This window comes from Bombina bombina, chromosome 1 (genome assembly GCF_027579735.1).
Source record: "Bombina bombina isolate aBomBom1 chromosome 1, aBomBom1.pri, whole genome shotgun sequence".
NCBI lineage: Eukaryota > Metazoa > Chordata > Amphibia > Anura > Bombinatoridae > Bombina > Bombina bombina.
The window spans coordinates 426,792,996-426,807,883 of NC_069499.1; the positions used below are offsets into that span (position 1 = coordinate 426,792,996).

General features: G+C 37.7%; 1 protein-coding gene and 1 pseudogene across 1 annotated transcript in view; one reads left to right on the forward strand and one right to left on the reverse strand.

Annotated features, from left to right (window-relative positions):
- KCNH7 (potassium voltage-gated channel subfamily H member 7) overlaps positions 1–14,888 on the reverse strand; it is a 1,107,705-nt gene that overhangs the window by 1,069,940 nt on the left and 22,877 nt on the right. The window lies entirely within an intron of this gene.
- Positions 9,678–9,747, forward strand: LOC128646318 (uncharacterized; annotated as a pseudogene).

Sequence of the window (14,888 nt, forward strand, 5' to 3'; positions counted from 1 at the left end):
TTCAATTTTGAAGCGGTATTACAGCACTGATAAAGAGAACAGGACAGTCTGTGTTCTCAACCGGGGACAACAAACGGATTTGGATACTCGAGCCTGGGATCACAGTTTGGTGATATACTGGTTATAAGTGGGGACACTTTGAATATCCATCTGCTTCAACTTACCTCATTTGATTGAGGTTTTACTTGTGAGTAGGGATTACCCTAAAAGTTGTTTGTTTTTTATATGTTTGTATTAAATTAAATTGATCTGCACCATGAGAGGTGTCTCTGTGCGCTTGTTTTTTTTAGATATTCGCATATATATATATATATATATATATATAAACATATAAACACATAAATGCATATATATATGTATATATTTAATAAAGTGTTTAACTATGTATTTACTGTAAATATTTCACATTCCAATGGTCTTCACATAGAGGAATATGTTCTATGTATTTTTAAATAGATATTCCTATATATATATATATATATATATATATATCTATATATATATTCATATTTTCATGTCGGGTTAGCGCACTTGAGAAAATGCGATTAAATATGCGTGCAAGGGTGTTCGTTCCCCCCCCCACCACACTTTTCAGGCTCCATTGAAGTCTATGGGGGGATGCATTAAAGTGGTTGCGATATTTGAAGTTCAGCTTTTTGCACGTGTCAGCTTAGCGTATGAGCGAAAGCTTTTTACATTCAACTTGTAATACACATGCAACCCGAAACATGCAAGAAACCTAAGTCTAGTAGTGTTATTTAACGTCCAATCTACCGCTCCACTCTAGACCTAAATGTAAGAATCAGAGTGGATATTTTCTCCACAGTTTTAAAGATCAAAATACGGCCTACATATAAATATCTGGGGTACATTCCCTGAAAGCAAAAGACTGATACAGCAGTAGAAAATAACATGATAACATGAGAGTGGCTAATATAATTTTACTATATTTATTTACTAAGTTTAGAAATGAATGATGTAAGTATGTACAAGCTAGCACTGTATAATCTAGAGGGTTTATAGGACAGTAAGACAATGTCCAATCCCTTCTGGTTATATTCTCACTAGCAGATGACCTGAGTTAAACAGACATGTTCTGTCTAGCATACAATACATGGTTTCTCTTCAGTTCAAGTGCAGACATTATTTGCTTCTCTGTATATCCTAATCAAGTGCTACAGATAGTAACCCTGTGAATGATGTTCCTTATCTTGTGACACAAAACGATGCCTGGAATTAAGGTTAACATATTCAATTATTTAAATAGCTTTATATTTGTAAATGATTGATTTTTTTACAAATATAGAGCCTTACTATATTGGAAATAAAAATATATGTTCTAACTATATATACATACACAGAGACAAACACACACAAACATAGGTTAATGTGAGTGTGTGTTTTTGTGTGTATATATATATTATTTTTTAAAACAAAATAGAATGACAAATGTCTGATTCTTCAAGCACTAACTTGGTAATTTGCTAATGTATTTCAGATTAATTTGGGAACATTCAATACAAAGAGAAAGCAGTTGATCTCAAATTTAATGTTCTGTTCAACATCACTGAGCCATTTGGTTGAGCCTTCTGAATTACTTTTATTAATGTAGTATTATTCTAAAAGCAAAGACATTTTCCAGGACCTGAGTAATGAGAGAACAAGCAAAAATTGTCAAGACAAAGCAGTGTACTGTAATTATCAGTGTTCTTAAAGCTTCTCTACAATACTTTTCTCTTTGAATTCCAAATATATAAAATCATATGCGGAATATAAGAGTAAGGTATAAAAAATGATTGCTACAAAATAAATTACCAAAGAACACAAACAACTGCACACTTTCTAAATAAATAAACAATAGGTATCTATTAGCAAGCTTGTTTTACATTATAATAACCACCTACATTTATAGAATGTCCATTCTTCCTAATCTGTAATGATTTTTGTATGTTCTAACTTTATTTATTATTTACAAAATATCAAATAAAAAAAGAACAAATGCAAATACTGCAATAGATAACATTATATCACCAAATTTAGGAAAAGAGAATTTTCTAACAAAAATAAATGTAATAACACATAGATAGGTAGATAGCTATACAGTTTTGGCCTAGGGGGAAGTCGAACACAAGGCCTATGTACAGCAATCTTGCCTTTTGAAATGTGTAGATAGATAGATAGATAGATAGATAGATAGATAGATAGATAGGACAGTCAAAAAGAATATGCATTCATTCTGTGATGATTTTATATGATGTATCCCAAATATAATCTGCACTCTCTGGATCTGAAACACTAAGCAATAAACAAACATCCACATATATTATCCTGTTTTATATACAAAAGTAGAAGCATATATAGAGGATACACCAATAGTTATGCATCTGTACAGTTGTGTATTTATATCCCTCTTAGTGAAGTTTATTCAAAAATGTGGCTGCACATAGGATGTAATAATGTTGCTATTCATGTGCAGGCACTAATAAATCAGAGAACAATATTGCTAATGTAAAAACACTGTCCGGTTTTGGAATTCAGTTAGTAAAGGTTCCCATGCGTGCAAACTTGATCTAAAGAGTGCATCATATCAGTGCATAACTATGTCACTTTTGGGTGTGTTAGTAGTAACATAATTCCTATATCTATACACTTAACGATTATTATGCCTTTACTCTTATTATTTCTATTCCCCTACGAAATCAATGGGTCACAGTCACTTACCGTACCTCTCTCTGCACCTTCCTTGCACCCTATTCTCCAATTTTATCAAAATAGTGGGAAAATAGTAAAATGGAAATCACTGAGTTAGACATGCATTAATAACATTTTGTAAGTTTGTAAGTCAATGATTTATAGACTAAAAAAATCAATTCAACCTTATTGCAATTCTAACAGTTGTCAGATAATCATTTTATAATTTTCCACATTTATATTTTTAAAATGATGATTGCAGCATAATTGAATGTATGCCTCAACTAATTAGTTTGCATCTATTGACAGACTTGTGTGTACTATAAACAACTCAATCGTTTTTGTTTTTTGAAGCTTTGCTACATTTTATTGAGTGCATGGTGCTATGATCCCCAATGTACAGTCAGTTTCAAGACTATTTGGATATATACAGGTTGCCTCTCAATCCTACCATAGTACTATACAATACTGTATAATATAATATATTTCATATAAAAGCTTAGGGTCACTGTATGTTGGTTTGGACAGTGAAGTGCAGTTGCTAGAGGAGACCAATGTTAATCCAATAAAAATTCAGTAAAAAGTTATACTGATTATAATTCATTTGGAACTTGAACCATTCATAAAAGCCTCTTAAAACTACCAAAATAAAAGCAAAGCTGCAAGGTATTTGTGACTGCTATAACACTTGGCTTTCAAATAAAAAGTCTCAAGTTTCTCAATGTATTGTGTATAACAACATAGAAGATACCTCACTCCCCAGATATATTTTTTAAATGCTTACGGTTCTGACAGGCGATCACTGTTAATAAGGTTATAATCTGACAGCCACCTGTGCATGTCCCCCTCATATGAAAGAGGGGTTACATGCCCAATTCTGCTGATGCTTATTCTGGTGTATTAGCATCATTATTAAAACCAACCTAGTAGACAGGTGATGAGGCATGAAATTGAGTAACATTCTCTCATATTTGAGAGGTATTGTGTGTATATGTGTTGTATGTTATCTCTTTTTCTGGCTGCAGTGTGCAGGGGGTCCAGGATCCTTATGAGAAGCGGGTACCCTATATGAGGATGACATATTGGCGTTCTCAGCACTGAGAGGATAGCATTGTGTTGTTAACCCATCTCCCTTTGACAGTGTTACTACAATATCTAGGGTCAATGTCCATACATAGCTGCTACTTATGAATTTTGGATTTCTATAAATTCATCAATTAATACAGTCCAGCCAATTTCATTTAAAGAAGATATCTTGAATTATCATTTTATATCAAAAGAATTAGAAAGTACTTTAAAGTAAATATCCAACAAAAAAACATTTATTCTTGTTATGAACATACTAGACTAATGCAACACTCTCCTAAGTGGCAATCCCCAATTCCATGGATATTCAACAGCTTTGATTCAATTTAAATTCTAATTATAAAAAAATATTAATATTTAAAAAATATTATATTCTGTATTTTAGTGGCACCATATATAAGTGCATACAATAGTTTGCTCTGTTTACTTCTTAGGTGAAAAGGTGAAGAAATTGGCATCCTCCACTGTAAATTGTGTGGAATTTTACATCTATGATCCAGCCACGGAAAATAATTGAAGTAATTTATACACTATGCCCAAGGGCATTAAGTTAGAGTTGACGGTGAAAAATATGAACAGCGTTTGCTTCTAGCAATGAAAGCTGCCTATACCAATGTAAAAATAATTTCATTTCACACAGTATATAGAGTTTATAAGCCATTGTATGTCCAATTATATGTTTTAATACGCTTCAATAATCTAATTTGGTTCAGGTCACTAAAGTAGAAATCGAGATGTTTTGATTTTAAAATAGGTTATTTGTGCCAATGAAAATGGATGAAATAACAGCTGTTTCTCTGACTGGGCAATAAATAATACTAAAAACTTGCTATTATGAAACAGGTAAGAATTAGAGAAATATTATTCACAGCAGCAGTTTAATTGTATAAATGTATATTTAAATATTAAGAGCCAGATTACAAGTGTAGTGCACATTAACACTTCAGCTCGATAGTCAATTGAGCTAGAAGTAAGCTTTTTGCGCTTGTTGGGTTGCGATCATATTACGAGTTGAACGTAAACTGTTTTCTCTCACGCCCTAACCCGACAAGCGCAAAAAGCCAAAGTTAGAATATCGTGTTTGAGTTGACGTATTCCCCCATAAAAGTCAAGAGAGAGAAAAAAAGTGTATAAAAAACCCCACTCTAATGCAAAGCCGATCACATATTCTGATTTAAGCTAACCCGTCATGAAAATATGTATATTTTACATTCCAATATTCTTCGAATAACAGAATATGTTCTATTAATTCATAAATAAATATTTCTACATATTTCTGATGTTTGTTTGGTAAAATATATACAGATTACTGTATAAAGGTATAAATAAATATATATATATATATATATATATATATATATATATATATAAACAGTATATATAGATATACACATATATACACCCTGTTCCAAACTATTATGCAAATTCTATTTCAGTGTCACAAAGATTACATTTTTTTTTTTCAGTTTAACTCATGGATGGCATTGTGTCTCAGGGCTCTTTTGATCACTGAAAACAATCTCGGACACCTGTGATAATTAGATTGCCAGGTGAGCCCAATTAAAGGAAAAACTACTAAAGGAGGGTGTTCCACATTATTAAGCAGAGCACCATTTTCAAGCAATATGGGGACGAAAAAGGATCTCTCTGCTGCCGAAAAGAGTGAAATAGTTCAATGCCTTGGACGAGGTATGAAAACATTAGATATTTCATGAAAACTTAAGCGTGATCATCGCACTATTAAGAGATTTGTGGCTGATTCAGAGCACAGACGGGTTTGTGCAGATAAAGGCACATTGAGGAAGATTTCTGCCATATCCATGCATCGGATCAAGAGAGCAGCTGCTAAAATACCATTACATAGCAGCAAACAGATATTTGAAGCTGCTGGTGCCTCTGGAGTCCCACGGACATCAAAGTGTAGAGTCCTCCAGAGTCTTGCAACTGTGCATAAACCTTCCAATCGGCCACCACTAACCAATGCTCACAAGCAGAAACAGCTGCATTGGACAGAAAAATACATGAAGACTAATTTTCAAACAGTCCTGTTTACTGATGAGTGCCGTGCAACCCTTGATGGTCCAGATGGATGGAGTAGTGGATGGTTGGTGGACAGCCATCCTGTTCCAACAAGGCTGCGACGTCAGCAAGGCGGTGGTGAAGTCATGTTTTGGGCTGGAATCATGGGAAGAGAGCTAGTTGGCCCCTTTAGGGTCCCCAAAGGTGTAAAGATGACCTCTGCAAAGTATGTGGAGTTCCTGACTGACCACTTCCTTCCCTGGTACAGAAGGAAGAACTATGCTTTCCGTAATAAAATCATCTTCATGCATGACAATGCACCATCTCATGCTGCAAAGAATACCTCTGCATCAATGGCTGCTATGGGGATAAAAGGAGAGAAAGTCATGGTGTAGCCTCCATCCTCCCCTGACCTCAATCCTATTGAGAACCTTTGGAGCATCCTCAAGCAAAAGATCTATGAGGGTGGGAGGCAGTTTACATCCAAACAGCAGCTCTGGGTGGCTATTCTGACATCTTGCAAACAAATTCAAGCAGAAACTGTCCAAAAACTCACAAGTTCAATGGAGGCAAGACTTGTGAAGCTGCTATTAAATAAGGGGTCCTATGTTAAAATGTAACGTGACCTGTTAAAATGTTTAAAAAGTTAAAATGTTTAAAAAGTTTAATTGAAATAGCTTTTGATTTCAGTAAATATGCTGCAAACACAACAAATGACAATTTTCAGTTCTTTACAACCTATAAAGTGTTTTGAAACTTACTGTGCATTGTAAGTTTTTTATTTTGAAAAAAAAAAATACTTTTATCATTAGGAGGTTTGTTCAATAAAATTTGAATTGTACTCTTAATAGTTGATAACATGAGAATTATGCTGACTGTTGTTTACATCAATTATTTAGGTAAATGAGAAAGATATCATTGGCATAATAATTTGGAACAGGGTGTATATAAATACGTATATATATATATATATATATATATATATATATATATATATATATATATATATACGTATATATATATATATATATATATATATATATATATCTCAACAAGGAAACTGTACCAATGTGACTGCAAAACAAAGAAAAACCGGCCAGCAGATCCAAATGCGCATTTCAAGGATAACTTCTCCATCGGCCAGATTACAAGTTTTGCGTTAGCGGCTGTGCGGTGCTAATGAGCAGTTTTCTCTCACCGCTCACTTACCTACAGCGCTGGTATTACGGGTTTTTACAAACCCGGCGTTAAAAGGCAAGAAGTGAGCGTTAAGCAAAATTTTGCTCCTTAACGCACTCCAATACCAGCGCTGCTTAAGTCAGCGGTGAGCTGGTCGTATATGCCCGTGCAAGATTTCCCCATAGGAATCAACGGGGAGAGCCAGCTGAGAAAAAGTCTAACACCTGCAAAAAGGCAGCGTAAAACTCAGTAACGCAGCCCCATTGATTCCTATGGGGAAATAAAATTTATGTATACACCTAACACCCTAACATGAACCCCGAGACTAAACACCCCTAATCTTACACTTATTAACCCCTAATCTGCCGCCCCCAACATCGCCGACACCTGTATTATATTTATTAACCCCTAATCTGCCGCTTCGGACACAGCCGCCACCTACATTATACTTATGAACACTTAATCTGCTGCCCCCAGCATCGCCAACAAATGCATTATATTTATTAACCCCTAATCTGCCACCCCCAATGTTGCCGCAACCTACCTACACTTATTAACCCCTAATCTGCTGCCCCCAACGTCACCGCCACTATAATAAACATATTAACCCCTAAACCACCCCACTCCCGCCTCGCAAAAATTAGTTAAATATTATTAACCCCTAATCTGCCGTCCCTAACATCGCTGCAACCTACCTACATTTATTAACCCCTAATCTGCCGTCCCCAACATCACCGCCACTATACTAAAGTTATTAACCCCTAAACCTAAGTCTAACCCTAACCCTAACACCCCCTAACTTAAATATAATTACAATAAATCTAAATAAAAATTAATATTAATAACTAAATTATTCGTATTTAAAACTAAATACTTACCTATAAAATAAACCCTAAGCTATCTACAATATAACTAATAGTTACATTGTAGCTAGCTTAGGGTTTATTTTTATTTTACAGGCAAGTTTGTATTTATTTTAACTAGGTAGAATAGTTATTAAATAGTTATAAACTATTTAATAACTACCTAGCTAAAATAAATACAAAAGTACCTGTAAAATAAAACCTAACCTAAGTTACAATAACACCTAACACTACACTATAATTAAAAAAATTAACTAAATTAACAACAATCAAATAAATTAGTACAAAAAAACACCACTACATTACAGAAAATAATAAACAAAATACAAGATATTTAAACTAATTGCCCCTAATCTAATAGCCCTATCAAAATAAAAAAGCCCCCCCAAAATATAAAAAAAAACCCCTAGCCTAAACTAAACTATCAATAGCCAAAAAAAAGGGCCTTTTGCGGGGCATTGCCCCAAAGTAATCAGCTCTTTTACCTGTAGAAGAAAATACAAACAACCCCCCCAACAGTAAAACTCACCACCCACACAACCAACCCCCCAAATAAAAGCCTAACTAAAAAAACCTAAGCTCCCCATTACCCTGAAAAGGGCATTTGGATGGGCATTGTCCTTAAAAGGGCAGTTAGCTCTTTTGCTGCCCAAACCCTAATCTAAAAAATAAAACCCACCCAATACACCCTTAAAAAAACACTAACCCCCTGAAGATCGACTTACTGTTCTGAAGACCGGACATCCATCCTCAAAGAAGCGGCAGAAGTCTTCATCCAACCGGGCTGAAGTCCTCAACGAAGCCGGGAGAAGTCTTCATCCATACCGGGCGAAACGGTCCTCCAGACAGGCAGAAGTCTTTATCCAGACGGCATCTTCTATCTTCATCCATCCGACGCGGAGCGGCTCCATCTTCAAGACATCCAACGCGGAGCATCCTCTTCAAACGAAGTCTTCTTACTGAATGGCAGTTCCTTTAAGTGACGTCATCAAAGATGGCATCCCTATAGATTCCGATTGGCTGATAGAATTCTATCAGCCAATCGGAATTAAGGTAGAAAAAATCCTATTGGCTGATGCAATCAGTCAATAGGATTGAGCTCGCATTCTATTGGCTGTTCCAATCAGCCAATAGAATGAGAGCTCAATCCTATTGGCTGATTGGATCAGCCAATAGGATTTTTTCTACCTTAATTCCGATTGGCTGAATTCTATCAGCCAATCGGAATCTAAGGGACGCCATCTTGGATGACGTCACTTAAAGGAACCATCATTCAGTAAGAAGACTTTGTTTGAAGAGGATGCTCCGTGTCGGATGTCTTTAAGATGGACCCGATCCGCTTCGGATGAATGAAGATAGAAGATGCCATCTGGATGAAGACTTCTGCCTGTCTGGAGGACCACTTTGCCTGGCTTGGATGAAGACATCTCCCGGCTTCGTTGAGGACTTCGGCCCGGTTGGATGAAGGCTTCTGCCGCTTCCTTGAGGATGGATGTCCGGTCTTCAGAACAGTAAGTTGATCTTCAGGGGGTTAGTGTTAGGTTTTTTTGAGGGTGTATTGGGTGGGTTTTATTTTTTAGATTAGGGTTTGGGCCGCAAAAGAATTAACTGCCCATTTAAGGGCAATGCCCATCCAAATGCCCCTTTCAGGGCAATGGGGAGCTTAGGTTTTTTTAGATAGTATTTTATTTGGGGGGTTGGTTGTGTGGGTGGTGGGTTTTACTGTTGGGGGGTTGTTTGTATTTTCTTTTACAGTTAAAGAGCTGATTACTTTAGGGCAATGCCCCGCAAAAGGCCCTTTTAAGGGCTATTGATAGTTTAGTTTAGGCTAGGGTTTATATCGCTTCTCTGCCTTTTGGCTAAGATCAAGTGTAGGCTAGGGTTTATTTTTATTTTGGGGGGACTTTTTTTTATTTTGATAGGTCTATTAGATTAGGTGTAATTAGTTTAAATATCTTGTAAGTTGTAATTTAGTGGGGGGGGTTTGTACTTTAGCTAATTTAATTTCTTTTATTTAATTGTTGTTAATTTAGTTAATGTATTTAATTATAATGTAGTGTTAGGTGTTATTGTAACTTAGGTTAGGTTTTATTTTACAGATACTTTTGTATTTATTTTAGCTAGGTTAATAACTATTTAATAACTATTCTACCTAGTTAAAATAAATACAAACTTGCCTGTAAAATAAAAATAAACCCTACGCTAGCTACAATGTAACTATTAGTTATATTGTAGCTAGCTTAGGGTTTATTTTATAGGTATTTAGTTTTAAATAGGAATTATCTAGTTAATATAGGAATTTTTAGTTAGATTTATTGTAATTATATTTAAGTTAGGGGATGTTAGGGTTAGACTTAGGTTTAGGGGTTAATATATTTAGTATAGTGGCGCCGATGTTGGGGGCGGCAGATTAGGGGTTAATAAATGTAGGTAGGTGGCGGTGATGTTAGGAACGGGAGATTAGGGGTTAATAATATTTAACTAGTGTTTGCGAGGCGGGAGTGTGGCGGTTTAGGGGTTAATATGTTTATTATAGTTGCGGCGATGTCCAGAGCGGCAGATTAGGGGTTAAAATTTTTATTATAGTGTTTTAGATGCGGGAGGGCCTCGGTTTAGGGGTTAATATGTAGTTTATGGGTGTTAGTGTACTTTTTAGCACTTTAGTTATGAGTTTTATGCTACGGCGTTGTACCATAAAACTCTTAACTACTGAGTTTTAAATGCGTTAGGACTCTTGACGGGGTAGGGTGTACCGCTCACTTTTTGGCCTCCCAGGACAGACTCATAATATCAGCGCTATGGAAGTCCCATATAAAAAAGACTTTACAAAGTTTACGTAAGTCGTTTTGCGGTTAGGCCAAAGAAGTGTGCGGTGCCCCTAAGCCTACAAGACTCGTAATAGCAGCGGGCGTAAAAAAGCAGCTTTAGGACCTCTTAACACTGCTTTTTTACCTTAATGCACAACTCATAATCTAGCCGCATGTTAGGTGGTGATGAAGAGGAGTTATGCTTTGTATCTATAACGGTCTGAAGTTAGCGTTGTCTTTTTTCCCCTAATTTTAAAGAATTGTTTCTAAATTACATTTGATTTCAAGGATAACAGCTTTGTGCAGTCATTATATTATTATTATTATTATTATTATTATTAACAGGTATGTGTAGAGTGCCAATAGATTCTGCAATGTTATAAACATAGTTGGTATACAGTTTAACATTTATAGGGATCAAATGGGTAGAGGGCCCTGCTGAGAGTTGCACTGTTGTATTCGACTCTTATGAAGGCGATCTGCAAACAGCTGGTCTCATAGGCTTACATTCTAAGGGGTTCAAGGGGAAAGCAATGGAGTTAGGAAAGGTTAGTGTTGGTTGTATGCATCCCTGAATAGTAGAGTCTTTAGAGAGCGCTTGAAGCTGTTAAAACTAGGGGAGAGTCTTGTGGAGCGAGGCAGGGAGTTCCACAAGATGGGGGCCAGTCTAGAGAAGTCCCGTAAAAGGGAATGTGAGGAAGTAACAAGAGAGGAGGAGATCGTGAGCAGAGTGAAGGGGACGGGAGGAAAGTATCTGGAGACAAGGTCAGAAATGTAGGGGGAAGCAGTGCAGTTGAGGGCTTTGTATATCAGAGTGAGGATTTTGTGTTTGGCAGAGAGGTGCAGCAGATGAAGAGCAACATGAGCCTGGCAGAGGCATTCATTATGGATTGTAAAAGGAGCTAGGCGGCAGCTAGGTAGACCAGAGAGGACAGAATTGCAGTAGTCAAGATAGGAAAGATGAGAGAGTAGATTAAGATCTTAGTTGTGTCTTGTGTAAGGAAATGTCTAATTTTAGAGATGTTTTTATGTGTGGAGTGAAGGAAAGGTCTGAGTCAAGTGTGACCCCAAGACATCGGGCATGCGGGGTAGGGGTAATGATGGAATTATCAACAGTTATAGAAAATTGGGGGTGGGGATTTGGAAGAAGGGGGAAAAATAAGGAGTTCAGTTTTGGAGAGATTTAGCTTAAGGTAGTGAGAGGACATCCAAGATGAGATACGAGAAAGACAGTGACACGGGTTAGCAAGGAAGGAGGTAGGTCTGGTGCAGAGAGGTAGATTTGGGTGTCATCGGCATACAAATGATATTGAAACCCATGGGACTTTATTAAGGAACCTAATGATGACGTGTAGATTGAAAAGAGAAGGGGGGCCGAGGACAGAGCCTTGAGGTACCCCAACAGAAAGTGGTAATGGGGCAGAGAATGCTCCAGAGACGGCTACTACAGGTATGGTTAGTTAGATAGGAAGAGAACCATGAGAGAGCTTTGTCGCAGATGCCGAAGGGTTGGAGGGTTTGGAGCAAAATAGGGTGGTCAACAGTGTCAAAGACTGCAGACAGATCAAGAAGGATAAGCAGAGAGAAGTGGCCTTTGGATTTTGCTGTAAGTAGGTCATTGGTAACCTAGAGAAATTTCTGTCTCTGTGGAGTGATTGGGATGAAATCCAGATTGCAGTGAGTCAAGAAGAGAGTTTAGTGTAAGGAAATGGCTTTTCAAGGAGCTTTGAGGCAAGAGGGAGTAGGGAAATAGGATGGTAATTGGATGGGAGGTTGGATTGAGGGAAGGTTTTTTTGAGAATAGGTGTGACCAGTGAATGTTTTATAGAAGAGGGAAATATACCAGTGCTGAGGGAGAGGTTGAAAATGTGTGTGAGTATGGGGGTGAGGTTAGAAGAGAGGGAGGGGAGTAGCTGTGAGGGGATGGGGTCGAGGGGACAGGTAGTGAGGTGGGAGGACAATATAAGGGCAGAAACTTCTTCCTCGGTAACAGGGGCAAAAGAGCTAAATTTATGGGTATCTGGGTTTTGGATGATTGTGAGCTTTTGAGGGGGTGGGAGATTGGTAGTATGTTGAGAGCTGTTTCATTTCTGATGGAGTCAATTTTGTTATTGAAGTAGCTGGCAAAATCTTGGGCTGAGAGAAAAGCTGTATTAGGAGGTGGGGATGGCAGAGAAAAGTATTGAATGTGGAAAACAGGCATTTTGGGTTAGAGGAAAAGAGTAGTGATGAGATTAGAGAAATAGTGTTGCTTATAAAGATTAAGGGAAGAATAGTAGGAGTTCAGGATGAGTTTGTAGTGAAGAAAATAAGCTGAACTAGGAGATTTCCTCCAGTGTCGCTCAGCAGTACGTGAACATCTGTGTTGGTACCGTGTCAGAGGAGTATGCTAGAGCTGAGGATGAGAGTGTGGTTTCTGAGCTATGGTAGGAGGTGCCAGAGTATCAATGACCGATGTAAGGGTGGAGTTATAGTGGCAGATAGATTGCTCAGGGAAGGAAAAGGAGGTGATGGAAAAGAGGAGAGGTTCAAGAGAGCTAGCAATCTGTTGCTGATCTAATGACTTAGTGCTTCTGTGAAGTTTGGTGTGAGGGGTAGAGGAAGGGGGGTTTTTAGGAAGGGAAGTGATGTTGCAAGTTAGTAGATGATGGTCAGAAAGAGGAATAGTTGAGTTTGTGAAATTTGAGATAGTGCATCGACAGCTGAAAATCAGATCAAGGGAGTGACCATCTTTGTGAGTGGGAGAGTCAGTCCATTGTAACAGGCCGAAAGAGGAAGTGAGTTGCAGAAGTTGTTTTGCATATATATATATATATATATATATATGGAGATATATCACTATGGTTTACTAGTCAGGGGTTAAAAGCTACTAGACTGATAAAGGGGCATGTCCAGACCAGCGCCTAAGATGGCCACTTTCTTAGGAGCTCTACTCTTAAGAGCTACAATCTGTTAAAAAATCTAAATTATTTCACACCATCCAGTGCTGATTCATACCGCACAGTACTGGGATCATTTTCCTGCATTGAACAACACCCATATCATATTTCTAAGAGCTCCTGAACTGGATGGCTGGACCTTTCCACGCATCGCTAGAAGGCTACATCCTAACATCCCCCCGGCAATCGGATATGCAGAGATCATTCTACCATCTCTTTAGACACGCTACACACCACAACTATGGAGAACTTTAACAACGAAGTACTAGCCCTCTTAACAGCTTTTGAAAGACAGATGTCACGTCAATTTTATAGCCTGATAACTGTGCTACACCCTGAACACAAGGACACACTTACTCCAAACATGGCGGAGATAGAGGAGTCGGCTGAAAGACATGCACGGCCTAAGAATAGTGCCCCTACTCATGATCTGCAACAATCACAAAACTCTTCTGTTCCCTCTTCTTCTCCTGACCCGGAGGATTCGGCCGGCCTTTGGGGGGGAGGGGAAAGTGGATCGTCGATCTCTAGAAAGCACGCTTTCGAAGGTGGCATGGAAAAGCAGGCCCCAGTCTGTAATGGCAAAGATTGTCACTACCGGAACACCTCAATAACCTATGGATTCCACTTGAGCTGGCTGGATGGTTGCAGTAGCGGATCACTTAGCAGGAAACAACGCAAACCTTCACCTCACAAAACTACCCAACAGAGCATACAACCTATTCTGCACCGGAGACTAACGCGAATCTCGGATACTGAAATTTGGTCTCTACCTACTGTTCGCACAGTTTATCCATGGTTCAAGGGGCTCAGTGTTTGCCTGTTTGCTGTCTCGTGTCAAAGGGCCGATCGCTATCAATACAAGGTTCCCATCTGCTCCAGAAGAGGAGTCAGCTAGCAGCATTAAGTGATTTATTTAGAGAGATGTTGTAGCCAAGAACATGTGTCAACAGGCTATATAGACACTCTCTTTGAGCTCGTCCATTTGGACCCTTCAGTTAAGTTTTCTGTTTAATACTTTTATTCTTTGGGACACTTATACTAAAGAACCAATCTTGATGAAGGTTGAATGTGGGACAATGACGGTATCCTGATGGATTCCCTCCTTGTTTATACTGTTGCTGTTGTTATATCAGTTGGAAGTATACCTTGATGATGTTAAATCTTATGCTAAAGTTATTAGGGGTTTAGCCGTACCTTACTGATTCCATATGAGGGACCAATACAAATGTTATCATTAGCATCTCATCACGCAATAAACATTTTTGCTATAGATTATATAATCTTTGTTGAGGACATGATTT